This window comes from Mytilus edulis, chromosome 1, assembly GCF_963676685.1.
Source record: "Mytilus edulis chromosome 1, xbMytEdul2.2, whole genome shotgun sequence".
Lineage (NCBI taxonomy): Eukaryota > Metazoa > Mollusca > Bivalvia > Mytilida > Mytilidae > Mytilus > Mytilus edulis.
Genome location: NC_092344.1, coordinates 60,583,666 through 60,611,153, shown reverse-complemented (window position 1 = coordinate 60,611,153; position 27,488 = coordinate 60,583,666). Strand labels below are relative to the sequence as shown.

Below are 27,488 nucleotides of genomic sequence, written 5' to 3'. Positions count from 1 at the left end.
CTTTTACCGTTCAGGAGTTATGGTTCTTGAAAGATTGAAAAATGGAGTTTCCAGTCGTGTCCGTGCATTTATGCATGATCTGTTCTACCAAAGCTTCCGAAATTTTAATATGCTGTTACTGATGACAAAATGGAGGTCAAGTTCAATAATGACGATTTTGACTTTTACCGTTCTGGAGTTATGGTTCTTGAAAGATTGAAAAATGGTTTTTCCCGTCGTGTCCGTGCATTTTCTCATGAACCATTCAATCAAAGCTTTTGAAATTTTAATATGTTGTTACTGATGACAAAATAGAGGTCAAGTTCAATAATGACGATTTTGACTTTTACCATTCAGGAGTTATGGTTCTTGAAAGATCGTAAAATGGCGTTTCCATTCAGGTTGTTGCATTTACTCATGAACCATTCAATCTAAGCTTTTCAAATTTTAATATGTTGATACTGATGACAAAATGGAGGTCAAATTTGATATTGACGGATTTTCACTTTCACCATTCATCAGTAATGGTTCTTGTGATATTGCCAGGACACAAATAAATGTTAATAAATCTGGTTTGCTGTCGTTGTGACAGCCTCTTGTTGATTATTTGCCCAGTTTTCAAGTTGGTCCAAATCGGGGTCCAAAATTAAACTTTGTTTGATTTCATCAAAAATTGATTAATTGGGGTTCTTTGATATGCCAAATCTAACTGTGTATGAAGATTCTTAATTTTTGATCCTGTTTTCAAATTGGTCTACATTAAAGTCCAAAGGGTCCAAAATTAAACTAAGTTTGATTTTAAAAAAAATTGAATTTTTGGGCTTCTTTGATATGCTGAATCTTAACATGTACTTAGATTTTTGATTATCGGCCCAGTTTTCAAGTTGGTTCAAATCCGGATCCAAAATTATTATATTAAATATTGTGCAATAGCAAGAAATTTTCAATTGCAGTGTATTCATCAATAGCAATAAATCTTCAATTGCCCAGTATTGTGCAATAGCAAGAAATTTTCAATTGCACAGTATTGCGCAATATTGTGCAATAGCAAGTATTTTCAATTGCACAGTATTGCGCAATAGCAAGAAATATCTAATTGCACAATATTGCGCAATAGCAAGAAATTTTCAATTGAAGTTATCTCTCTTTGTCCAGAATAGTAGTTGAATCAACTTAAATCATTGTTTTACACAATATACAATGTAGATTCACTTTTACTACCAACTGATAAATTAAAACAATCTTTACCATTCAGTGATAACAAGCACTTTTTTTACATTTTAATATTTTATGATGTATTTAAATGAGTAGTTATTGTTGCAAACTCCATTAGAAATTTGAATTGAAATCAGTTTTGGAATAAGGGAAAGGGGGATGTGAAAAAAAATTGGGGGGGGGGGGGGGGTTCAATTTTTTTCATTTCAGACTTCATAAATAAAAAGAAATTTCTTCAAACATTTTTTTGAGAGGATACATTCAACAGCATAGTGAATTGCTCAAAGGCAAAAAAAAAGTTTTAAGTTCATTAGACCTCATTCATTCTGTGTCAGAAACCTATGCTGTGTCAACTATTTAATCACAATCCAAGTTTAGAGCTGAATCCAGCTTGAATGTTGTGTCCATACTTGCCCCAATCGTTCAGGGTTCAACCTCTGCGGTCGTATAAAGCTATGCCCTGCGGAGCATCTGGTTTATGCTTCTAATACAAATGTATGTAATTTAAATAGAGCTCTCTTTTTAGTACTTCAAGCTGTTTTAATAGTTGCTAATTGTCAAGGCAAAGTAGCAAGACACAAATAAAAATTTTAAAAAAATCTTGAATCTTGAAAGCTGTTAATTTACATATATATTTATATAAATGTACTTTTGGATGTTTTCTTGCATGTCACAATTATCCTTCAGAATTTAATGCAGGATTGAAGGATCTGAATAGTTTAAAAGATTTCACAAAAAAAGATTCTAATGAAAAAAAGTTTTGTTCTCATCCTTTTCAAAGCAGTTTTATGTCATATAATTTTAATGGAATCATATGACTGCTAAAAGCCTCTTCTTATGTTATATAATCTACAATTAGAACTAATGACCATATGATATGTGGCATTTGTAGAAATATAATTCTCTGTACCCTATTATTTTAAATGCAGCTGAAGATATGTCAGCTGTTTAAAATAATTTAATTGAAAGCGGAAAAAAAGGATAAGCATTAAAATTCATCTCTTGCATACAAATGGTATCTTCTTTTGCACATGTAATTGAAAAAACGTACAATTTCAAACATAAAAGTCACATACTGAGTTTGTATAGAATTATTTTATATGATATGATGATCTCAGCATTTTAATAGCTCAGTATAATAATTCATAAAATCGAAAGCACAGAACTGAATGTTGCGGTATTTTACACACGAATTTCAAATGATTTATTCTATCATTAGCTTCCTTTTGAGGACAACAACTCCATGGGAAAAATATCTCTAGGTTAAGGCTAATCTCACACCAAATAAAATGGGCACTCAACTGTATATAATTATTAAATGTGTCTCCCGATTCATACAGAAGTTACTGCAAATTCACATCGGTCAATTTAAATCCTGATGGCATGCCTCGAACCGATTCCCATTGTCCAGTATCATTACCCTAATTGACTAATTAACTCGATGTCGATGATTGATGTCTGGGTTAGAAAAATGTTTTATTTTCCATTTAGGTCGTGTTATTGATTAACGTGAAGTGGTGGAGTGAAGGAATCTTCTTAATGTTTTGATGTTAAATTTTCCTGGAGCAAGAAAAGCAGTGACTTTTTATCAAGGTAAATATAGCAAGTTATAACTTTGTTTTTACCTGTAATTAAGGTGGCTTTACCTGTATGAAGCTGAAGATAGTTTCAGGGATGTCGGTTTGCAATGATAAATGGTCACGATAGATAGATGTTCGATGTGATTGATGAAGGAAGTTTTGTGAAGCAGATAAAGTGTGATGCAAGGTAAGTTAATAAAATTCACATTTTGCTTACGTTTAAGATAACTAAAAAGTAAATTCAAATGCACTTAACCTGCATATGCAATGTCTATTGATATTAGAGCATTTGTTTGATGTTGTATAAAGTTTGTTTATTTCATCATCTAAGTTTTTGGTGCTCTAAGGATGTTACAGAAATACAACAAAGGAAGAAAAACTTTATTTTCATATAAAATGCAACACGAGATCAGGGCAGTTAATGTCATTGTTGCCCTATATGAGCAATTGCACTTTAAATAAGGATTTCCTACGCTAGCCAAGATACTAAAAATTGTAACTTATACATAAAATAAAATTGAGAATGGAAATGGGGAATGTGTCAAAGAGACAACAACCCGACCAAATAAAAAACAACAGCAGAGGGTCACCAACAGGTCTTCAATGTAGCGAGAAATTCCCGCACCCGGAGGCGTCCTTCAGCTATTTATATATATATTTTTAATTTTAGTATTCATAAGCAATTTTTTTATTTGACTTTCTTGGCTGATATAATATTCTCTAAAATAAATTGTCAAAAATGGTGTATTCTTTTATGAGAATGTAACAGTGTAAGAGGGCCTTTTTGAATATGTGTTCTCATGGTAAGGAGCAATTGACTCAAATCTTTATATACTAGGATTGTCAGGTTTCCCACTGAAGGTGGGTGATTATCTTTGGTAATATATATCTTAAGATATATTTAAATTTACCCTGAGATGCTCCAAATGTCTAACATATTACTGGTTCAGGGTCCAGCTGAAACATCTCAAGATGAGGGGTTTTCTCACTGTGTTGAAGACCCAATTTGGTGGCCTTGGGCTGTTTTTCTTCTTTTTTGTCTGTTTGTTTTCTCTATTATACATTCATTATTTCCATTTTTAATTTTAGTATTCATAAGCAATTTTTTTATTTGACTTCCTTGGCTGATATAATATTCTCTAAAATAAATCGTCAAAAATGATGTATTCTCTTATTAGAATGTAACAGTGTAAGAGGGCCTCTTTGAATATGTGTTCTCATGGTAAGGAGCAATTGACTCAAATCTTTATATACTAGGATTGTAAGCTGAAAAGTCTGGTAAAAGGAAACTATGTACAAAAGTATGTTACAATATGTCTCAGATTCCCAAAGGCCCAGACTTATTATGTTTTAGACAACTACCAGCATACTTTTATACACAAAAACAGCCAAAATGGTGTTACATTTTTTATCCAATTATTTCTTGTTTTGTAAGACTTGACAAAATTATCTTGTTTTCTGTACATCCTAAATATTGTTTTACACGTTGGAACTGTTATTCTTTTATTGATCATATATAAAGGTGTCGTGAACATTTTCCTTAATTGTTTTCTATTAAAACAATGTTTTCCTTGCTTAAAAACCGTATTATCCACACAAAAAATATGCAGTTATTGGATAGTTGGAGCAATTTTGCATCCATATCATCATTATTTATTAATTCATTTTTTCTGTAAAAAATCAGATTTGTTCTAGGAGTAATTTGGAATTGATGAATCTATAATTGAATGATGATCATTAACAAAGACAAGCTTAAACGATTACTTTTGCCGCGAACTTTTTAAGTCTCACTTAAAAAAATGAAATTGTGTTAATGTTTTTCACTATAGGAGCATTTTACAAAGGACTCATAGCTTAAAGAGAGTCAAAAGACAATTAACCAACTTTAGCAATACTCAAATATAGATTCAAAATGTGAACAACATTTAGGATCATAAGTTTTAATGAATGTAGTGCCATCGTAACATATTTAGTTATATTTTAATTTATCAGAAAACTAAATCAATGTTAATACCTTTAAAAACAATGTTCAAAAGTCTTACTGTGTGCTTTGTTAAATTGAAATCTTTTAAGAATAAGTTTATCAAAGGATCAATAAAAAGTTTACATGGATTATATCTAAATTCACTGGCTTTTTAAACAACATTACTGTAAAAATTAGGATGTGATGACTTGTTTTTAATACAAATACTACAGGTACAGCAAATTTTTATTAAAAGGTACCTGTCCTGAACCCTATGTATACTGGAAACCTGTTTAAACTAAATCTTTTATTTTGACAATCAATCAAAATTTGATCTTGGGTAGTTATAACTTTTTATTTTCTTATTTTGAATATATGACATCTAGCATGTCTTATGTTTTAAGAAACATTTAATGTATTATCAAGCATTTGTATTCTTAGGACTCCCTAAGTGAAAAAAGTACTCATGCGACATTTCCTCTGACCCATGTTTGATGTTGTATTGGTCTTTATTGTATTAGTGGATCATTTCTGAAGGCGTCATGTCTGATAGTGATAGCTAAATTATTATGGAAGTAATTTGTTTATTAATTTGTTTAGGAAGGAGTTATGTCCCTTTCATTTATTTAATATGAGTTTTGTTTACTGATTCATATATTTGACATCAACAAAGCCACCTTATCACAGCATTAGCCTGGCTATCTCTCGAATCTCACAGTCTTGCATGTTAAAATTACATGAAATGCAATTTCAAAATTTTCATTAAACATTAATTAAACAAATGGATAAAATTACTCAATGTAGTTTTAATTTTGCAACAATAAAATTTATTGATATTAACAATTGAAATTATATCTGAATTAAAAAGTCAAAAACTCATTTGCAATTGAATAATGTAATCAAATGCCTAATGATTCTGTTGAATGAAGTGCAATCAGCTTTATTACTGTCAATATTTGGTTATTTGTTTCGTATTGGTTTTAAATCAAATGTTACAAATTTGACTTTTACGAGATACAAAATATCTGCGATAGACTCCTGAATTTTCCGTTGATTTATATCGCTATTGTTTAACTAATATCGCTAATCAATTATGTAAATTGGCTCTGTGACTGAAATAATGAAGCTGCACTTAAATGATACCATCACGATATTTGTTTAAATATTGCTTTGCTTTTGGAACCCTATAGATAGAAATTTTTAAAGTAAATAACATTTAACGCTTGGCAACATGTATATAGTTGAAAGAGTTAAGCTAGATCAATTATGTTGCATCAGTAACATCTATTGATAAACCTTAGAAGTCGTTACACAACAATATGATGTAATAGCTTTTAAGCGTTTAAAACCAGTTAAAAGTCGTAATTTTGTTTTTTTATAAATCGTTTACTTCCGATTAACAGGATCTAATGCTTTTCTCTATTCATTTTAAAATAACAAGCCTTAATGATGTTTGCTAGTACTAATGGAGAAAAAAAAGGGGAAAAAAAATTCAGTTCGCTTGCAGACAAGATAAAACTTCAGTTCCGCTTGCAGACAAGATAAAACTTTCAGTACCATTCAATGTCATGATTATAAAAACTGTCATTTCGTCTGACACTAGACTGTTAAGACCAAATTTTAGACATAAGCAGACATTTCAATTACTATTTCTGGACAGTTAAGCAAATAAAGCTGGCATTTGAAATTGAACTCACAAACTGTATTCTTCATTTTCTCTGATAGTTATAGAATTTTTTTATAGACATATATTTACACTTGTAGGCAAGTTTAAATTGTCTGTCATTTCTTGAAACTTCACAAGTTCCAGCAAAATATACTATCTAACTTTTAAACATTTGACGTCATATTTTTCAAAGGTAGGGGTTGCATGACGTCAGAAGATTATTTGGAGACAGATCAATGGTCATTTTTAGACAATTCTGATTAAAACCTTAAAAGGTTAAATACGTCTATACATTTTTTTTTTAAATAAAACACTAAAAAAGGTTAGGTGCATTTTTTCAAAGGATGAAATTAACTTATTTTTAGAATATTTCCTTCTATACATGCTACAGTATTGGGATTTTTTCCTGCAAAATTGTTTATATGTGGCATGTTTTTGGCAGCTTGTTCATCAAAGTTACACATTGGAAAAAAAATGAACTGTTTTTCTCAGAATTTATCATCAATTTTTTAGTTTCAATCACACCATTTTTTTAATTTAAATTTTTTATTATCAGAAAAGAAATCAATCACTTGCAATTGAAATGAATAATTCAAAATTTTCTCAAAAAAAAACCACTTTAAAATACTAAGTTTGTGCAAAGGAGAGTACTTTTAAAGAGAATGTCATATTAATGTACTGTCATGAAAATGACCAACATTACCTATAAGCTTGGAAACAGGAAAGATTGATTGCTTGTTATTTGCTTAAAGAGGCACATATTTATTTTTTTCATTTTGATGAGAAATCTTTAAATCATATGCCAAAATAGGGATTTGACCAAGATAACTGAACATGCAAATGTGGTGGTGTATGATACTTTTGTATACTATGGACACACGTTCTGAGTTTTCACTAATTTCATCATGCATAACAGTATTCAAGTTTTGCTATTTTTTATCTTACAATTTTCACTGATTTGAAAAAGAACATTATAAATATTGACACCTAGTGTCTTTTCTTGATGACTTCCTGCATGTTCCTCCAAAAGTCCTATGGGGTTATGTGGGGTTAATTAGGTTGTTATCATATAGGTGTATAATTCCTTACATCTCTTTTTATTCATATTTTGTGGTTATTTGAACTGAAGATAACCTTTTTGTTTGACTAAATCAAATTACTTTTATATGGTAAAACAGTAAATTATATGACCATCTGTTATTGATTCATAAGGTAATTCTTTTACTGTTAGATGATATTTCTTTCTATGTTGAAGATCTGAATTAGAGCAAGGTTTGCCATGCATTTCACCTTGGGCTCGAATTGTAGGCATTTAAATTATGGGAATAATTTCATGACTTCTTTCTTCTTTAAGGTGGTACCAAACACTACAGGGAGATAACTCTGTAAAGTCAGCTAAACGTTTTAATTACGTTGTGTTGTAAAAAGAATATTAAGCTTCTCAATGATTAAAATTGGTGTTTGTCAAACTGCTATATGATTTTTCTGACAAAACCGTTGGTTCAGAATTTTTTTAATTTTTATATTTTTGTTAAAGGGTCAAAGTAAGTATACCTTTGACAAAATTTTATGAAAATTAAACGAGCCAAATTAATTTTAGTGAAATTGTTGGGTACCACCTTAAGTAACAAAATTGTGTGTGAAATTTACAAAACAATGACTTATCCATATAAATAGAGACCATTAAAGGACCATACACTAAATAAGCATTTATTGATTGATTGATTGTTAGTGTTAATTGCAACTTTCTGCACTCCGGGCTATAACATGGTGGTGGCGTTGTAAAAAGTATAAAATACATGCTTGTACATTAAATCTAGAGTATATTTGAATATTGCATAAGGCAGAGAAACTACAAAAATTATAAATCTTCTTTATTCAAAGTATTCTTGGACAAATATCATGCATTTAGTATTCTTGCTTTCAATTATTTAAAGTAATCCTCATATATTTTGACATTTGTGATTTAGAGGAAATCCATTAACCTAGAAATTAGCTAGTATGTAACAGCCTACTAAAACTTCATTTTGCAACTCTCTTCCATATTTATGTGACTCCAAACCCTTTAACAACTGCATAATTCCCCCCCAACTGCATAATTCCCCCCCATCAAACAATCATATTGTGCATTACGGTTGAAATCTTGATGTTCATTAAGTATTCAGAAAATTGCTGGAAAATTGCAAAAAACAGAAGTTTGGTATTGTAACAAAAAGTGATCTATTTCGTTTTTGCTTGTTTGATTTTCCCGTAAATTCTTAATTTCCTCACAATTTCTGACTGGGGAAGACGTAAATGTAGTCTATAAAGAACTGATTATTGGAAGTCAAGTCGTGCTGTGTCACAAGCAATGATTGCTTTTCTCATTGATTTGTGACTTGGAAAAGGAAATTTAGAGGTACCGTGTCGGGAGACTTTTTATTGTTAGTGCTTTCGCTCGTAAAAATTTATAATATTTTGTTGTATTACGATATTTTATTCAAGGATATTGGGTTGAAAGTAAATTATTGAGCAGTTTCAGTTTACCAGGATTTGATTAAGATGTCAGAAAAATTTATCACTTTCATTCATGCACATTCAGATGCATAATATCTTTTTTTTGTGCATAAAATTTTCAACAAATTGTAAGCTCAAAGATTGATGTGCACAATTGATGTTTTGTCAAAAGTGTATATGCCCTTTTGATAACCCTTTGTGGTTAAGGGGAAAGAAATTGTTAATGAGTTGTATTATGTGTAACCTTAATCTTAGGGAGGCATAATGTTGTAGAAGTGTTTCTTTTCTTCTCCTTTTTTTTCTGCTTCTCATACAACCTTATCTGAGCTATAATTATTTAACTATTTAACGTTTGACACTGGCTATGATGTTAATTTGCATTACCATAAGACAGTGCTGTTTATTATCATTATGACTTCCATTAAACCTTCACCTTTGACCTCAAGTTCAAAATTGGTTGGGGCACCGCAATATGCTGTAACCTTGTATGGACAATGACCTTGATCTTTGACCTTCAATAATGTTTGAACAATGTATGAACAATTTTTACTCGTTTTTACGTTTTTAAGTTAAAAACGTATTCCATCAATAAAAGAAATTTTCTGGTTCCAATTTATATACATTAATTATTTAACTTAAGTTTTGATAAGAATATGTTACTGAATCGTTATGTGTCAGGTGAGCTAATGCGTGTTTAGCCTCTAAGTTTTTTAAATACTTCCTGGATTTGAAAATGCTCTATGTATTAAAGATGAATTAAAAGCTAATGTCACATAATAATAAAACATTCAACCTTATACTACATAACAGACCACTGATTCCCTTAAAGTTGTAAATCAGATCAGTTGCAATGTTGTAAAATATATTAACATTTATTGCTTGGTTTTTGAAATTTATGCCTGTATTAGGTTACATTCAGGTGTATTATATGACATTCTGATATAAAAATCAAATGGATTTGGTTAACCACGTCTGCAATGATCTTGTCAATGGCTGCAAAGATTGCAAATAGATATCAAAAGTCCTTGCTTATGACATTGGTATTGATAATATTTATCACAATTACCTGCATGCATGCTTCAGTGTGCTTTCCTAGCAGATTGCAATTATATGCAATGATATAATGATACCATAGTAAAAATAACGTAAATTGAAAATGAAATCGGATATTGGGTGAACGCACATATGAGACATCAAAAGATGTTGCAGAAAAATATAACGCACAAACAAAACAAGATAAGAGCGGAGAAAACCAGATTTGCTATTACAGCAGCATTTATAAATTTTATTGAAGAAGGAATAGCATTTTCACTATAAAGATAGCCAATGGTACCCGTCAGGGGTGAATCTAGGGAACACTAAGGAAAGGGGACTCCAGTGTCATTGTTGGAATTGTAAAATAACAATGAGCTAATATGAGCAAAGGGGAAAATATTTTGGAAAATTTTATGCCCCTTAAATATACATTTTTCACCTCATAAGGGGGTACAGTTCACCCTCTGATCTCAATCTGACGCACCACTGATTGAATATTGTATTGTGATTTCTTGTAGTATATTTTTTTTCTTGACTTATGATGTTGCTTTGGCATTGAGGTTTTATTATTGATCTATATTTTAAACTAATGATCACACGAAAAGGGGATGTGTTTTAAAAAATTGAAACAGTGGGAGCTAATTATGATCCAAATGAAATTTATCATGGTCAGGTAACAAAATTTCGATTTCTATTTATTATGAAGAAATTTTGTCAATATTGATCAGATTCCTAAGATACTGAATTATAATTAAAGCAACTGCTAGATCAAATTAAAAGTTTTCATCAGGCCAAATAAAATAGTAGGTGTGGTTCCAGTTACATCTGAAAAAAAGTTAGGATAGGTAGGTAGATTTTTTTTTTTTTTTTTTTCTTTTACATTGAGTCTATGGAAGCAACATTCTGACTTTAACAGTGCTTAAGGTGGTACCTAACACCTGAACTAAAATTAATTTGGCTCATTTAATTTTCTTAAAATTTTGACAAAGTATTTACTTTGACCCTATGACAAATATATAAAAAAAAATCAAAAAAATTGAACCAACCGTTTAATCAGAAAAATTACACTGGTTATATAGCAGTTGGACAAACACTCATTTTGATCATCGAGAAGCTAAAATAATATTCCCTTAAGAACACAACGTCATTAAAACGTTCTGCTGATTTTACAAAGTTATCTCCCTGTTAGTGTTAGGTACCACCTTTATGAAAAATGACAATAAAATCTTCAGGGTAGGCTATTTTTAAGACGAAAAAGTTACGGAAGGTAAGGTTACTGGAACCACACATATATTTTTATTTGGCCTCAATTATCTAATTACAGGTATATTATGCAGTATGCATTCTACTGCACCAGAGATTTTGATTTTCAAGCTATGGCTTAACAAATGTCAGGAAATGAACATGAAAATTTAAATTGAACAGCGTTGAAAATTTCTTTAAGCTAATCCAAATTGTGACTGGCATTACTTTGAATTTCCTTTTAATTTCAAACACTGCGGGAGGGTATTATATAATGTTGTATTCTAAATCAAGACAAGTAAAGGGGAGAACCTTAGGCTTTGCATGCATTTGGATGGTTATTTTATTGTTTATAAGTGAAGAAAAAAAACTAAGATTGACTTGAGACCGCAAGACTTTCTGAATTTTGTTGAATGATTTGAAATAATTATTTCAAAGCATTTTTAATTGGTATGTAAACTTACTATCAATACAGAAGCTGATCATTCAATTTTAATGTACAGAAAGACAATAAAATAGACATATTTTAAAAGTTTGGATAGAGTGGATGCAATTGACTTTTCACCTTTTTTACCTTTTGATGGAAAACTACATGTTTCATATATTTTTTGAAAATTGAAGGGCCTTTTGCTCATTTATGTAATGCACCAACCTCAATAAATTCATAACTTTTATGAAAAATAACAGGAGGCATACTTGATAAGGAAAAGCAGGCTTATTTCACTCTAAGCTCCCCCATTCGATTTGATTTACGAAAAAAATATTGTAGATAGAGTCTGTCAGTGTTGGAACAATTCTTAAGAGTACATGTTTGACATTTAAATTCAAGTTTGGGAAAAATATGTAAACAAAGATTTCTTAAACGGCAATATGAATAAGTCTGAAATTGTAGTTATTGACTGCAGTTGAGATGTGGAATAATAAGAAAAAAATGAATATCAGGTCACCGGATTAGTAGTGTCTTAGTATTGATGTATTCCTTAGCTTTTGTTCACAATATAAGCCGGTATTTTACCCATTTTCTTGGAAACAATCTTACTTTTCATGCATGATAGTCAGCTCGATCATTTCCTATCGAAAGATTGAAGATTGTGTATTTGATATAAACGTAACATATTGAGTCCGGTTGATGATGGAAACGTCAGATTTTCTTCTTTCTCTGTTGATGGAATACTGTTTATCGTGTTTGACTGTATATTGTTTCAGGAAGCCTGTTGAGTAGGGATTGTTTAGTTATGGGAATGTATTAGCCATTAGTACTTTATTTTCTGTCCCCTGACAATCATTCTAGTAATTACACCATTATTTTTATGAAATTGATAAAAAAATCATTTACTGAGGGTTACTAATTATTTTAAATCCTGGTGGTATTTCTCATTTATATAACAAAACCACTGGTTAACAATAAATAAATGATGATAAATTTAAAGCTCAGAAAATTTTAAAAAAAATCTATATTAGGTAAAATTCAATGTATTTTTTACAATATGTCGTCTTTATGTGACACATTTAATTAGAAAATATATTTCTGTGCCTTCAGAAACTATTGCAAATATAAAAAAGAAGATGTGGTATGATTACCAATGAGACAACTATCCACAAGAGACCAAAGTACACAAACATTAACAACTATAGGTCACCGTACGGCCTTCAACAATGAGCAAAGCCCATACCGCATTGTCAGCTAAAAAAGGCCCCGATAAGACAATGTAAAACAATACAAACGAAAAACTAACGTTCTTATTTATATAAAAAAAAATGAACGATAAATGTGTATCATGCAACTGAAATTGAGTATCACAAAAATTAGAACTGACATTCTTTATATATCTGAATGATCATATTCCATAACTGTATTAAGATTTTCCAAAAATATCAACAACAAAATCCATTCTACAAATTCGCAATAATATACATGCAATAATTTCTGAATTGACAGTATCAAAAGGGGGTCTCATTGGGGGGTTCCGATCCCGGATCCCGCTTACTGTTTTGTCAGATTCCTGTATCCCACTTACACTATGTACAAAAGCAATTCTCATTTTTTTTTTTCATTTCCCGGGTCCCGCAAGACCTCATTTTCCATTTTCACGCCATAATAATTTGATTTCACGTGTCACGCTTTCAAAAAATAGGCAATCCCGCGTCACGCATAGACCCCAATGAGACCCACTCAAAATGTATGTATTGGATATTAAAATACATGGTATTGCACCAATTGTTTGAAAAGGTTATATACATAAGAGATTGCAAACGTCAAAGAATATATAATTAATCAACACTTATTAATGCCGTTTTGTGTTGAAATGATCAAAGTGAATTTCAGTCAACTTGCATCATTTAGTTTCATATTAATGAATATAAATTGCTTTATCTAGACATGTACATAAAGTGGTTGAGGCACCAATGCATAATATAGTTTCAATATTAAGTTTTACATGAAACTTATCATACCCTCAGTGGTGGATCCAGAACTTTTCATAAGGGGGTGCCCGCTCCAGTCATGCTTCAATGATTCCCTATATAATCAACCAAATTTTTCCCACAAAAGGGGGGGCCGGGCCCCCAGGGCCCCCCCTGGATCCGCCTATGTCCCTGCTACATCTGTAGTTACAACATGTAGAGATGATTTGGTTGATACAAATTTCAAATGTGCATGTTCTTTCGTCTATGTTGGTCAAGTCAGGTCTGCTATTTTAATTTTTAAAGCAAGTCTTCTTGCATATTGTTAAATGATGTTTGTAACACATTTCAAACAAGGGAGGATAATAATGTCTATGTAGCTTTCAAATAATCATGAGTACCTCTGATGCATAATACAAATCCCTTTTTATATTTTTACCAAAAATTTGTTTGGGATTTGCATGACATATCAGAGGACTTATTTGTCACTTATTATTATCTCCAAAAAAAGGTTACTGTTACATTATTTATATTTGCACCCCCCCCCCCCCCCCCCCCCCCTTACATATTTGACTGGATTTTAATATAGAATCTTTTTCAATTAGTGCCATTATGTTCTGTTTGTTTCTAATTTTTGGCCAAGCTGATTTGTAGGTTTAATACAGTAAACCTTTGATGTCACCATATAGGCTGCTTAAAGATCCTTCAATACCACCATGTATTGACTGATTTATTAGGTTTCACATAGCATGCATGACATAATACAGGGGCGGATCCAGCCATTTTAAAAAGGGGGGGTTCCTAACCCAGGACAAAGGGGGGGTTCCAATGACATGTCCGCATTCAAATGCATTGATCGTCCAAAAAAAGGGGGGTTCCAACCCCCGGAACCCCCCCTCTGGATCCGCGCCTGTAATACTTTGCCCTTATGGTTTCTGATTTTAATTTGTTTTCAAAGATTCCAGCATGACTAAACAGTTTTAACTAACAGAAAACCAGGCACACGCAGCAATGAGGCTACCATTTTAAACATCTAACAGGCCTTTCATAATACTTTAACCAAATGCCCTTTTTTTTTTTAAATATTATCCTTTCTGTAAATGGTTTAACCTCAATTATGAATGCAAATTATGTGAATTAATTTTGGAAAGAATAAACACATACTTTTTATTTGATAATTTTCAATTTAAACTTTCCTTTATAGTTTTAAGTACAGCTGATTATCCCAAAATACAGATAAGTGTATATAATACCAATAATAACTGCTACAACAATAAAAGGTCAATTATCATAACATTTTAACTGTACATTTTTAATGGGCAGATTACGATTGACTTAAAACTGATAGTACTAAACTGAATTTGCTGCATTTGAAGTAAAATAATTTATTTACATTGGAATTAGCTGTTTTATGTTCTATTTGGTTTTAATGTAGTATTCAGCTCCAAAACTTAGATCTTGATTCAACATGTCTAAGTGTAGAAAAAGAAAGGGTAATTGTGTAGCAATATTTAATTCATTACAAAAAGAAGCAGAGAGCAAATTGGACAAAGAGCCTTGAAAAATGAATTGTTTTACATTTATCATTTCTGGGGCTTTATAGCCAGCAATGCATTATAACTTTTGCTTCTTGGTGAAGGTTGTAAGGTTTCCTATAGCTGCTTACCTTATATGTCATTGACTCTCTGTTGGATAATTGTCTCTTATATATACACAGCTACTTTTGCATAGGTACTTTTTCTGTACTAAACATATGTAGCACTGAAAATTTACTTTTAATATTTAGTACTATTTCTTTACTGTAAAATTATTGTAATATTTAGGTACTTGTATTTTACAGTACTTGATTTGTACTAAATTTTTATGCCCCACCTACGATAGTAGAGGGGCATTATGTTTTCTGGTCTGTGCGTCCGTTCGTTCGTCCGTCCGTCTGTTCGTCCGTTCGTTCGTTCGTCCGTCTGTCCCGCTTCAGGTTAAAGTTTTTGGTTAAGGTAGTTTTTGATGAAGTTGAAGTCCAATCAACTTGAAACTTAGTACACATGTTCCTTATGATATGATCTTTCTAATTTTAAAGCCAAATTAAACTTTTGACCCCAATTTCACGGTCCACTGAACATAGAAAATGAAAGTGCATGTTTCAGGTTAAAGTTTTTGGTCAAGGTAGTTTTTGATGAAGTTGAAGTCCAATCAACTTGAAACTTAGTACAAATGTTCCCTATGATATTATCTTTCTAATTTTAATGCCTAATTATATTTTTTATCCAATTTCACGGTCCATTGAACATGGAAAATGATAGTGGGAGTGGGGCATCCGTGTACTTTGGACACATTCTTGTTGGTACTGAAATAATACAATATTCCATGTTTGAAAATCATAATTTAAAGAGATTTGAAATAGAAAAACTTTCAAAATGCTGAAAATGTAACGATAGTAACCAAAAATATGTAGTACCTAAATTTCAAGTACAAATTAAGTACTGTAAAATATAGGTACCTAAATATTACAATATTTTGAAAGTAACAAAATAGTACTGAATATTAAAAGTAAATTTCCAGTACTACATATTTTTAGTACAGAAATAGTATCTATGCAAAAGTAGCTGTGTAGCAATCAATCATCATGATCATACCACATCTTATTTTTATAAAGGAACATCTCTTTTGATGCTGTTCTTATCAAAGTAAAAGTGAGAACCATTCTCATCTCTCTGCAAGTTCCAAGATGACCCAATTATTTAGATTTATATGCCGTGGACTAGTAAACTCATGCCCTCATTTTAGATACACCATATGTTATTGAGATTGAGTGTAAATGGCATGCTCATGTTATTAAGGAATTTCCCATTGAGATTCAGCTGCTTTATTCACACATTTTATCCTTGTTAATTTCTATTTCTCATATTGATCCCTGATCGTATGTTACTTAACGGTAAATGTGATTTCTCAGTCTTTCTCTTTCATCATAGTTTAGCTGTAAAAATAGTTGCAAATTACCTCGGCACCAGAACAATCAATGTAAATCAACAAAATATCGTAGGTGCAAGAATCGGCCATAATTTCATAATCAAGCCCTTAAAATTGCAGGAAGAGTAGTGGGTAATGAAATAAAGACAAAAATGTAGTTTTGTAATTGAATTTGGTCGTGTTTGTATTGGAGACTGAATGTCGTGCAGGACATTTAACAAGACTGCGAATGTTTGAATTGTGTTATAATGATGAATTGTTTGGTATTCAATCGATTGTCATTACTCGAATTCCTTAAATAATACATTTTCTTAATGTAATATTAAGAATGAAGAAGTATTAATGATGCTTTAGATGATCAAATAATATGTACTTTTAAGAGAATATTCGTTTTTTTATGAGGATTTCTGTATTTGTTTTCAATTAAGAACACTTTGTGTTTGATATATGAGAATCTTTTGCTGGAAAATTTTTTTTTTACAAGTTTAGAAAAATAATGTAAAACAAAAAATCGTTTTCCTCCAAGTCCTAACTTGTGAAGAAATATCTTATTATTTTTTCTAGCTGATACATTTTTGTCTCATGTTCTGCATAAATTGCAGAGATTTTATGCTCAGTAATGTGATAACTTTCTAACTTAATTTTAACAGCTAAAGTAGCAAGTTCTCTCAAGAGGGACAACTCTTGAATACCCATTTAGAACTTTCTATCAAGAAAGACAACTCTTGTAAATTAGCAGAGAGGTAAAAAATACTTTTTAAGAAAATTGATTTATGGACTATGTCTTAACGAAATATATTGATTGTGATAACAAAACAATTGAAGATTGTGTTCATCTTCATTCCCTACTATTTCATAGAGGATAATGACGGTTATAAACTACAGAATTCCAAATCATGCATGCTACAGAATAGAGAAACCACAGTGATATTGTTTGCCTTTAATTAATGACGAATAAAGGGTTTTTCCCCTGGAGAAAAATCCAAATTTGAAAAAAAAAATGGCTTAAAATTATTCACAAAAGGACTTTTGTCCCAAACAGTGCTGTCTCAGTAGTAATTGTGCATGAATGCAAACTGAAAAACACTCATTTTTACCATTTTCATGCTTAAAATGACTATATGTGCAGATTTGAGGGTCTATTTATGTATCATCACTGACATCTTATTTCAAATGAGGGTTTACCTCTCAAAAGGGGGTCTGCAAATTGAAGTTCAGTCAAATTCATCTTTCATTATAAATTTCCCAATTTAATAAAAATGACGCATATTTTCCCAATAAAAAAGGGTAGAGGTACTTTTGAAAAAAGCCAACAATATCACTGGGTGACCTGTCTCGTACATAGAGATATCACAGTAATTCTTTATAGGCTCCTTTTTCATGTAAATAAAAAAAAAATATCCTCAATGGAAAAATCTCCACAACCAAGAAACAACAAAATGAATTATTTAAGCTGGGGTCACACATTCACGATTTTTACTGCCGTCCTTGACAGGACCATTCCCGATTAAAATTTGTCAAAAGTCTGATCAAGATCCTGTGAATCGTGGATGGAAATTCGATTTGTATCTTTCGCCAGGTAAAATTCTACAGAGTCTGTCACGACTGCATCCCGATTCTACCGAATGTAATCCGACAGAGATCAGATAGTGACAAGACAGTGAACCGACGCTGACGGAAGTTATCCGTTTGAAAACTGTCGGCATAATCGGGATGATCAGGTACTGTCGGAACGTAATCCTATCACGGTCCGCTCTATCGCATTGCAAACGGCTTTGTCTGGTCTCAGTCGTATTGTATTCTGTTATTGTCGGGACTTCTCCAGATCATTCCCGTTCCACAGGACACCGTCCCGAAAACACAGAACATTGTTATGAATTCGATCCGATACAGCAGAATCTGTCACGACATAGGCACGATTGTAATCCGACTAGACAAAACTTTTTCACTTTTCACTTTTTCACTTTTCGTGTCGTATCGCTGTCTGATCTCAAACGGGAGCAATAATCGGCAATGTGTGAACCCCGCATTACCTACTCTCACCAAATAAAAGATGTTACTTGGGTGCACGCACACTTCTTCATAGAATGTTGCCTTGGAAATTTATCAAATGTGAAATTGTTTTTGTTTTGTTTTCCAAACACCTTTTACCTATGTATTGTAAGGGGAAATCTAATGTATGGGGACATATATTTTTAACACAAAGGCAACTATTGGTAATAAAAACTGATTTTTGAACATTGAACAATAAAGAAGTGTTAACAATTTACAGCAGTGATAATTCTGTAAAATGTAGTGATATACAATGAACTTACTCACCTTAACAGAAAATTCTAAATTACTGTTGGGAAATGCAGTTGAAAATCTGTAAAAAAAGGTCACTTCCTGTTTATCTGGTAAAACTTATTTTTTAATGTTATCTCAAATTATTTTGAGGAAGTAACATTTGACATGGAAGATAACATGACGAAAAATAAATTAATGACTTACAATGGAACCTAAGCCATTTACATTGTCTCAACGGTAGTTTGGTATTTCGGAATGTAGGATTTAACTATACCCATGTGTGTCCGTATCATTCTTACGATGACAAAAACCATTTTTCTAATTATCTATATTAATGGAGATTGTTGGAAAATTTATGTATCTCCGAGTCCTCAATTTACTTATGTTATCCCTGTGTCAGTATTAATCTTCTGTTAATGCCGACCTTAGAGATTTGTTTAATTCTTTATACGGTACAAGAACATGACTTCTAGTCACATAGGAAGCACATGCACTTACTAATGGGATTCTTTTAAGTATTATGTATTTGGATAGATGTCAAGGTTTTAGTTTTGTTTTTACATTTCGTTGATTTTTGTCTATGTAAAGATAGTATAGTATTTTGATTTCACTTATGAGGGTCTGGATCGGGGGGTCTGTTATTTTGTAAACATTTAATTTTCACCCCTTTTTTCTCTAATCATTAAAAAATTAACCCCTTTTTTGTCTAATCTTCAAAAAATTAACCCCTTTTTTCTCTAATCTTCAATTTTTTTTGCCCGTTATTCTCTAATCTTAATTTTTTAAGGGCATTAATTCTTTAATCATTTAACCCCATCCAAACCCTTACTTATAGGAAAAAACCAAAAGGATGATAAATTTGATATGCTGTGCATTTGTTTTCCCAGTATAAAAATTAAATTGTCGAATATGAGGTTTCTAACTTTCAATAACTAAGTAACAAACAACTATTGATAAGGTTCAATGGAACAATCAAACATTGGCATGAGAATAATGTTAACATAGATGTCAAGGGAGAGAACTTGATCTACCGATTGGTTTGTAAAACTTAGATTAACTGCTACAGGGGTTAGTAGCTGGACTAATGTGTCTGATTTTCCGTTAAAAAAATGTTTGTTGTTGTAATATGAATACTGTAAAGAATTATTATATACATCGATCAATATAGACCATGTAGACATAAGGGAGCTACCATTTGATTTTTAGGGGGGGGCTAGGATGAAAAATTTTGTCCTGCATTTTTTTTAGCTGTAATCTCTGTCCTGCCTTTTTATTTTTCACTCTTATCGGTCCTGCCTTTTATTTTTTTAGTTTATCCTGACTTTTTTTTACCTAAATTGTCGTCCTGACTTTTTTTTTTTTGCAAGTGTCACATCCTGCCTTTTTTTTTTACTCAAAACTCCTGTCCTGCCTATTTTTTTCAAATTTCATCCAAGCCCCTCCCCCCCCATAAAAATCAAATGGTAGCTCCCTAAGCAGAACTGTGTTTTTTTTGGCAAAAATGATAAAATACAACATATGAAAACTATAGGGAAATTGAGATATTGTACAATTTCCTGTACAATATTCTAAATTTTGCAATGCTTTACAATGCATCAACAGTTTTGTTATACAATATTATTCCTATTGACTTTTACTTAAGGATTGATACCAAATTAGTAATTTACAAATATTTATATTTTATGATCTTGGCTTTGCTGTTATAACCATCCCTCAGAAGAATCTAAAGGTTATCATCTTTATTTTTAATCTCAGATAATGCGCCATATGGTTGTGCATGAATGTGGTTTTTGGTATGTGTGCGCTTTACAACAAGGTTATAGCAAAATCAATCAAAAAAAAGCCTTGTTTGGAAGACTAATAATGATTATTAAGTTGAAGTTGTTCTATGAAATGTTTACTTCCTGTCTCTCAAGGACGTTCAGCACTTGTGAAGGACATCTAGATTGTAAAACACACAACTGGTCAAGAGCTGTGTCAACACTTGTGTTTCTGTTAATTCTGTGTCGGCCATCTTTGTTTGAACATGATGGATTGAAAATACAAAGTTAGAGAACATGTTAGAAGCATTTGTGAGCAAATATTAGGTGACCATATTTTAGATGGTTAAGAGTATTATCAAATTTATAATGCACATTCTCAAGCAGATTCTTAAACTGCACTATTTGACATTTAATAGTATAACAGTAATGTAAGATGATGTTTCTTTAGTTAAGTTCTATATGTGCAGGCATTATATATCTCTCTCTTATTCAAGACAAAAAGAATTGAAAATTCAAAAATTATTGCAATTTTTAGAGGATGGCTAAAAATACAAGACTAATTATTGCAATTTCAGGAAAAGCTACATGCTATAAAAAAATAATATTATATATGTAAATAAATGTATCTGATATTAGCTAGAATGCAAGTTCTTGTTATTGCAATGCTTACTCAACCAGTCATATTTTTTGCATTAATAAAAACCTCTGAATATTTTCAGAGTTTACAGTACACTCAGTAGAGATCATTGAAGTGCAATTTGCTTTTTAAACATCAGAATAACTTGAAAAAGTTTTGCTTAATTTGTTAAATGAAAAAAATATAAAGAATTTAATAAGTATATCCATATTTATAAAATTATTTTTGATATTGTTAAAAGTTTTTGGCAGGTGTTGTTTTAAATTCATTCCATAAATAAAGGTGATCACATTTCAACTAGGTACATTGATGTAGAATTAATAGCCATCAAAGAACCTTGCTCTTTGATAGGTATTACTTCAAAATTACTGATTAAATATATAGATTGATCTTATCCAAGCAAGGGGCATTTCATATGTGACTAAGGTTAGATTGTCTCAATGTGTATTTTAGATAAAACGGTATTTGTCCACTTGGCAACGATCAAGTTTTTTGTTTAGATAATTGATATTTTTTTGTGAATAAGAAAAGTAAATTTAAGATTATACTGACCTTATATCGATTTTCTTTATTTCAGAGTGATAAAAGGACGTCAAGAACCAAAAAAATAACATACCGGTAGAGACAGAATTCAACACTTTTAAAGGTTTGTAAAACTTTTATCAGTCAATTTTTACACTTAAAGAACAATTTAAAACAATTTTCAACAAAGAAAGTCTAGAACCAAAAAACACAAAGCGACAGAATTCAACACTTAAAGGTTTGTAAAACTTTTTTTTAACAGTAAATATTTTATGACTCAACTCTTATGGAGCTAGAGACATATAACTTTAGTTTATTAAAGTCGCTGATACTTTTGCATTAAAATGTTTTGTGCAAAGATTTCATGAATTTGTGTTGATGATACTTGAAGGGTATTTTTTTTAAAGAACTGTTCGCTAAAGGATACAGTCTACTTTTGATTAATTATTTTTCTATTTTTATGAGCTGAAAAGTGCCTTCAGTTCATTTCCATAAATACGGATATACAGAGCAATAATTAGCTAAAGATATCTTTCAGCATTGTCAATTTTCTAAACATGCTTCTGAAAAGTAATGTAAAATTTTAAGTGGGCATTTTCAGTAATCTTGAATAATCGATCTTAGAAAAGAAAAAAAAACATTAATGTGTTTGTTTTGTAGAGTGAGTCATTTCATTGTGTCCGTAGTTTAGCGACAATATCTTTCTTTTCCTCATTTATTTATTTCAAGAGTTTGAATTCATAATGAGCATTGGGACATGTCTGTACAATAGCATTCTATTAGATTGTTGTCAGACTTAGCTTTGCCATAATGTCCCCCCTATGTTGAACAAATGTTTCTATTTGACTGTTACAAGCATCGTTTTTGTCCAATATTTTTTAGAATTAATTAATTTTGCTATTTTAGAGCATAAAGTTCTGATATATTGATGGTTTTACTAAAGTTTCATTTTATCTAAAAATTTTCCTGTTATTATAAATTGAGTTTGTTGCTTCAAGATTTTTTAAAGCTAGTTGTTTCAAGATTTTCTTAAAGGAGATATGATAAAGCCATATTTTGCATCTTTAATTGCAAAAGTAGTAAAGTTATTCAAGCAGGTCAGAGTTATCTTTGTTTTATTGATAAATGGACAGGTTGATTTAATCAGGACAAATTAGGTGATGACAGGTCACTTGTGATGTCTTTATGTCAAATTAGACATATTTGACCAAAAATGGCCATTTACATATGTTTTTTTTTAACAAAAAAGGTATGAGTCAAGGATTTATCCAAAAATGTTTTACACACTTAAAACTTTTTTTTAAAACATCTTCTGGCTTTTGAGTAAAGCCTTGGTTCATATAAATTCAAATATTAATGACAGGATCTCAAAATAAGACTTTTTGGGTGTTTTATTCAGATAAGCATTTACACCAAAGCAGTATTAAGTTTGAAGCCTCAATACAAATGTGTAAGAAACACATGGTTGACCTTTGAGAGTACTCACATTTCCTGAAAGCCTCATTATGATTCATAAGTAGGACATGTTTTCCCCCCACTTAAATATCAACTAGTGCACCTGAAATGGATTTAAGTTTCTGGGTCCATACCTGTTAATAGTAATGGATTTCATCAGCAGTAGGGGACCATAAGTGTTAATAGCTATAAATCATAGAAATACATGTTAAGTTATTTGATAATCTTTGGGAATAAATTTGATATTTAATATGTTTAATAAGTACTAATAAATCAAGGCGACATTCAAACTTGCTAAAATATTAAAATTGATTACTAACCTTTGAAAGTGTCAATAATCTTACATTAATTGAGGTACATTTATGAGTTTTGTAAACTACAATTTTTGAAACACAATTATCCAAACCAAAGAAAAGAACAACTATTACTGATCATAATTTAGAGTCAGTTTCTGTGCTTTGATTAGTATATATCATGTATATATGTAAATGAATTCTTGATTATTCAAAGCAAAAATATCCTCAAAGTAATAGTTTTAATTTAACGTCTAATTTTTTTTCCTTTTAAATGTAATTTAGATGGATCTTGTTCAAGCTTTGCCAAAAACTGTAATGCTAAAAGTCTGCTGTTAAAAGGGCGTAATCAGTACCCATAGGAATGCATGTATAAAATATTTATCAGCAAAATAACAGTATCTTTCTCAACACCAATTTATGACCATCTTTAGAAATTGTTTTGATGAGATGATTGATCTGAGCAGAGATAAGTGAGTCCATTAAGTCTACTATGAAAGTCTCATGACAATACCAGAGCTCAGACTGAGGGTCTCTTGTTGGTATTCAGCAAATTATAATGTCAATTATCTCACTAACATTTGAACCAAACCCAATGTAAATAAGATTGGGATTAAAGTTCAATTTTATAGAATTTTTTTTTTAGTAGATACTATTTTAGCATTCAATTAGTCCTTTCTGGCTGATTTTGCCGAAATTTTCATTCATTATTTTCACCTCTTGTTGTATTTAATGAACGGAAGATCCAACTTGGCCATATTCATGACGATTTATGTCAGCACTTTTTTTAACATCAAAGAAGCAAAAAAAAAATATTTATAGAAATCAATATCTGGGGCCTCAAAATTTAAACAAAAAAACAAGGAACAATTTTAAAAGTGCTACACAACAATTGGTGGATTGATCTGTAATTCTGTCTACTTTTAAAAAGTCAGACCCACTCAGAAAGAGTGACCAAGGTTGTCCCTGATACTTGACATAAAGGAAGTGTGGATTACAGAAATATAATTTTTAAGGCAGTGACTTCCACAATGGCTTTAAATATTTGTTCAGTGGATTTCATTATAAAGATTTAAGAGCACTGATAAGGGTAGTTTGATCAGGAAAAATATAATAATTCAATCAATCAATATTTTGAACCAGTTCTTACAGGCCTGTATTATGATTTATCATTGTCCCTCTGTCTGAGTAAGGCTTGCAATAATGCAATTAACCTTGACCAATCTTTACAAAACATTTACATACTGTTTACAATTATTGTAGAATCCGTAAAGATTTAGGTTGCTTTCAATTTTTAGTTGTGATTTCTACTTTTGTATAATGTCATATGATGACAAAAATGGAATTATAGTTAATCTGCCGGTAATTTTGTTCTCAGACCAAAGCTGAATACAATTTTGACACATTGCTATGCTTAATTAAATGTCATAGAACTGATGACTTTTGTTTTTGCATTTGATATAGACACTTTGAATTATTGTAGCAAACAGTCCAATACAAGTTATTATCAACAATATATTTCATACAACTATCTGCTAAGTGCTGGGACCTTATTTAGAAGTTAACAATCATTTTGAAATTGATTATCTATAATAATTGTATAAAGTTAAGTACTTTGATGAATTACATTATTAAAAATACATTGTACTGGGTAATTACATTATTAAAAATACATTGTAATTTAAGCCATTAAGGATTAACTATCATTGAGGATTTTAACCCATATCTTGTTTAAATCCAGATAAAATTATGGAACATCCTGCTATTTTGAAAGAATTTTTCAATGGCATTTTATTATGACTCAATACATTATATTATGAAGGGAAACGAAAATGTTCTGACATTTTAGAAAAATATTTTTGCACTAAAAAGTTTGTTTTTTTTACAATCCTTAAGAAATATCTACACTGTTGTCGGAAGATTTGTTGATAAAAAGTTTTTCAAATTTTATGATCTTGACATTTTTGTTAATTAAAGATTATGATAAACACTGTTCAGCAGAAAGATACTTTGTGTCTGCAATATGATTAAAAGGAAGTATGGGCTCTATATTAATGGGACAGCAACTATACAACACAAAAAAAACTAAAGATTGTCAAAATACTCATAATTTTGGGAACTTGCATAGCATATACTTATTAATATGGCAAAGCAATTTTCAATTTAATTATTGTGAATTTTGGAGGGCAATATATATTGAACTCTGAATGTCTTCTTTATTCTTTTGTTTTGTTGGGTTGCTGTGTATTTAATTATTAAGGTAAAGCACTCAAAATCCTAAATACCTTTCAACATGTTCAATTTAATATGTATCAGTTACTAAGTTTTGATATCTTTACAGTATATATTTTCTTGGTCACAAGTTTTGATGGAAATACTTTTTCAACAAGATATGTTGTTTACTATCTGGTTATTTACTAGTCTTAAATAGTATTTGTCAATGTCAGCGATGGAAATCTTATTGTATTGTTTAGCTTGTTTTTAAGTCCGCTGTGACTGGACTTTGATTACATTAGGGATTACCACTAGTCATTCAGATGAGCTCTTTAATCTTCATTGAAGCCCTAAAAAAATCCTTCATTAACGATACACAAGATGAAATGGCCAAGTAAATCCCTTATGTCAAAGAAAATCAATACCATCATGCCATGTTCTATTAGTGGTCCTCATTGCCGGACATTAGGTCAGTTAATTGTCGATTGGTTGAATGTGGTAATGGTCAGTATTTAGCCACCTGCATCAGGACAGTATTGGCTTATTTTCCATCTGACTGCTAGTCTGTTATAAACATCTGCTGCTGACCATTGGTCAGTTTGTATATTATATAAGGATGTTTTAATTGTCTAGACAATGGTCAAAGATTTAATGGTACCAACTAATGATAGAAAATCAATTGTATTTAGTTGGGTATTTGGATGGAGATTGTGAAAGTTACTGGTAGTGATTTTGGTATCTATGATATTGACTAGGTTGTATGTATTTATTTTTTTTTGTTAATAGAAGGAGCTTTTTAAAAAAAACATGTCTTCTTGCAAGTGGTTCATTCAAATATGGTAATAAAAAAAGCTTATCTTATTTGAAATCAAAATTGCTGATAGGATAATTCAAATAGATATTAACATCAACTTTCTGTATGCATCAACCAACAGCTGTTTTATGGTCTTTATAGATGTGTGCTCACTGAGGTTTACTTATTTTGTTATTCCAAGAACTTGTATGGTTTCAAAATACTGTACATAGTTTGTGTGTTTTGCTCATTGTAGAAGGCCATACTGTGCTTTATAGTTTTTCACATCATTTTCCTAATTTTCCAAATTGTTCCTTTTTTGTGAATAGTTCTCTCATTGGAGGTTATATCACATTTCATTATTTTCACATGAATGTGTATACTGAAATGATATGATTTAGTTCTGAAGCCAAATATTATAGGGTTATTGCATGAATATTGGGGAATATTGTCCAGAGTAGAATTTTATATTGCATGAGCTTGCGAGTGCAATATATGTTCTACGAGGGACAATAATTTCCCCAATATTCATGCAATGACCCTTTTATTGTATAGCAATATAATATTTGAAAGTAAAAATTGGTTTAAACTGAGATTTTGTTGTTGATGACGTCACATGAATTTTGAAGATTTATTGCACTAGTGCAATATTGGAATTTATTGCACGCTAACTTTTGGTTACTTTCTGTGGGAAATACTATATTGCTATGCAATAATGTCACTTATTCAATGCTTTATCTTGTCAGAGATTCAGAAGTACAGGTAGCTTTACCCTGTCTGCCTAGATTGTTCATCATTTTTTTTAAATAATCAAAACTCACATAGACATCAGAATTTTTTTTTGACAGGAAGTAAAAAACAAATGACTGATGTGCAAATAGATAAGGTGCAGACTAATCTGACATCCAAAAAATATTAATGACTAAAAAACTCGCTCAATCCTTAATTTCCTTTTATTCATAAAATCTCAGTACGTTAT

At 30.8% G+C, this 27,488-nt stretch overlaps 1 protein-coding gene across 2 annotated transcripts in view; it reads left to right on the top strand.

Annotated features, from left to right (window-relative positions):
* Positions 1 to 27,488, top strand: part of LOC139486049 (oncostatin-M-specific receptor subunit beta-like) — a 93,152-nt gene that overhangs the window by 7,232 nt on the left and 58,432 nt on the right. For both annotated transcript variants that reach the window (XM_071270795.1, XM_071270743.1), the window contains 2 exons: positions 2,686 to 2,787; positions 21,810 to 21,878. The gene's annotated coding sequence lies outside the window, so the exon portion shown is untranslated. The remainder of the gene's footprint in view (positions 1 to 2,685; positions 2,788 to 21,809; positions 21,879 to 27,488) is intronic.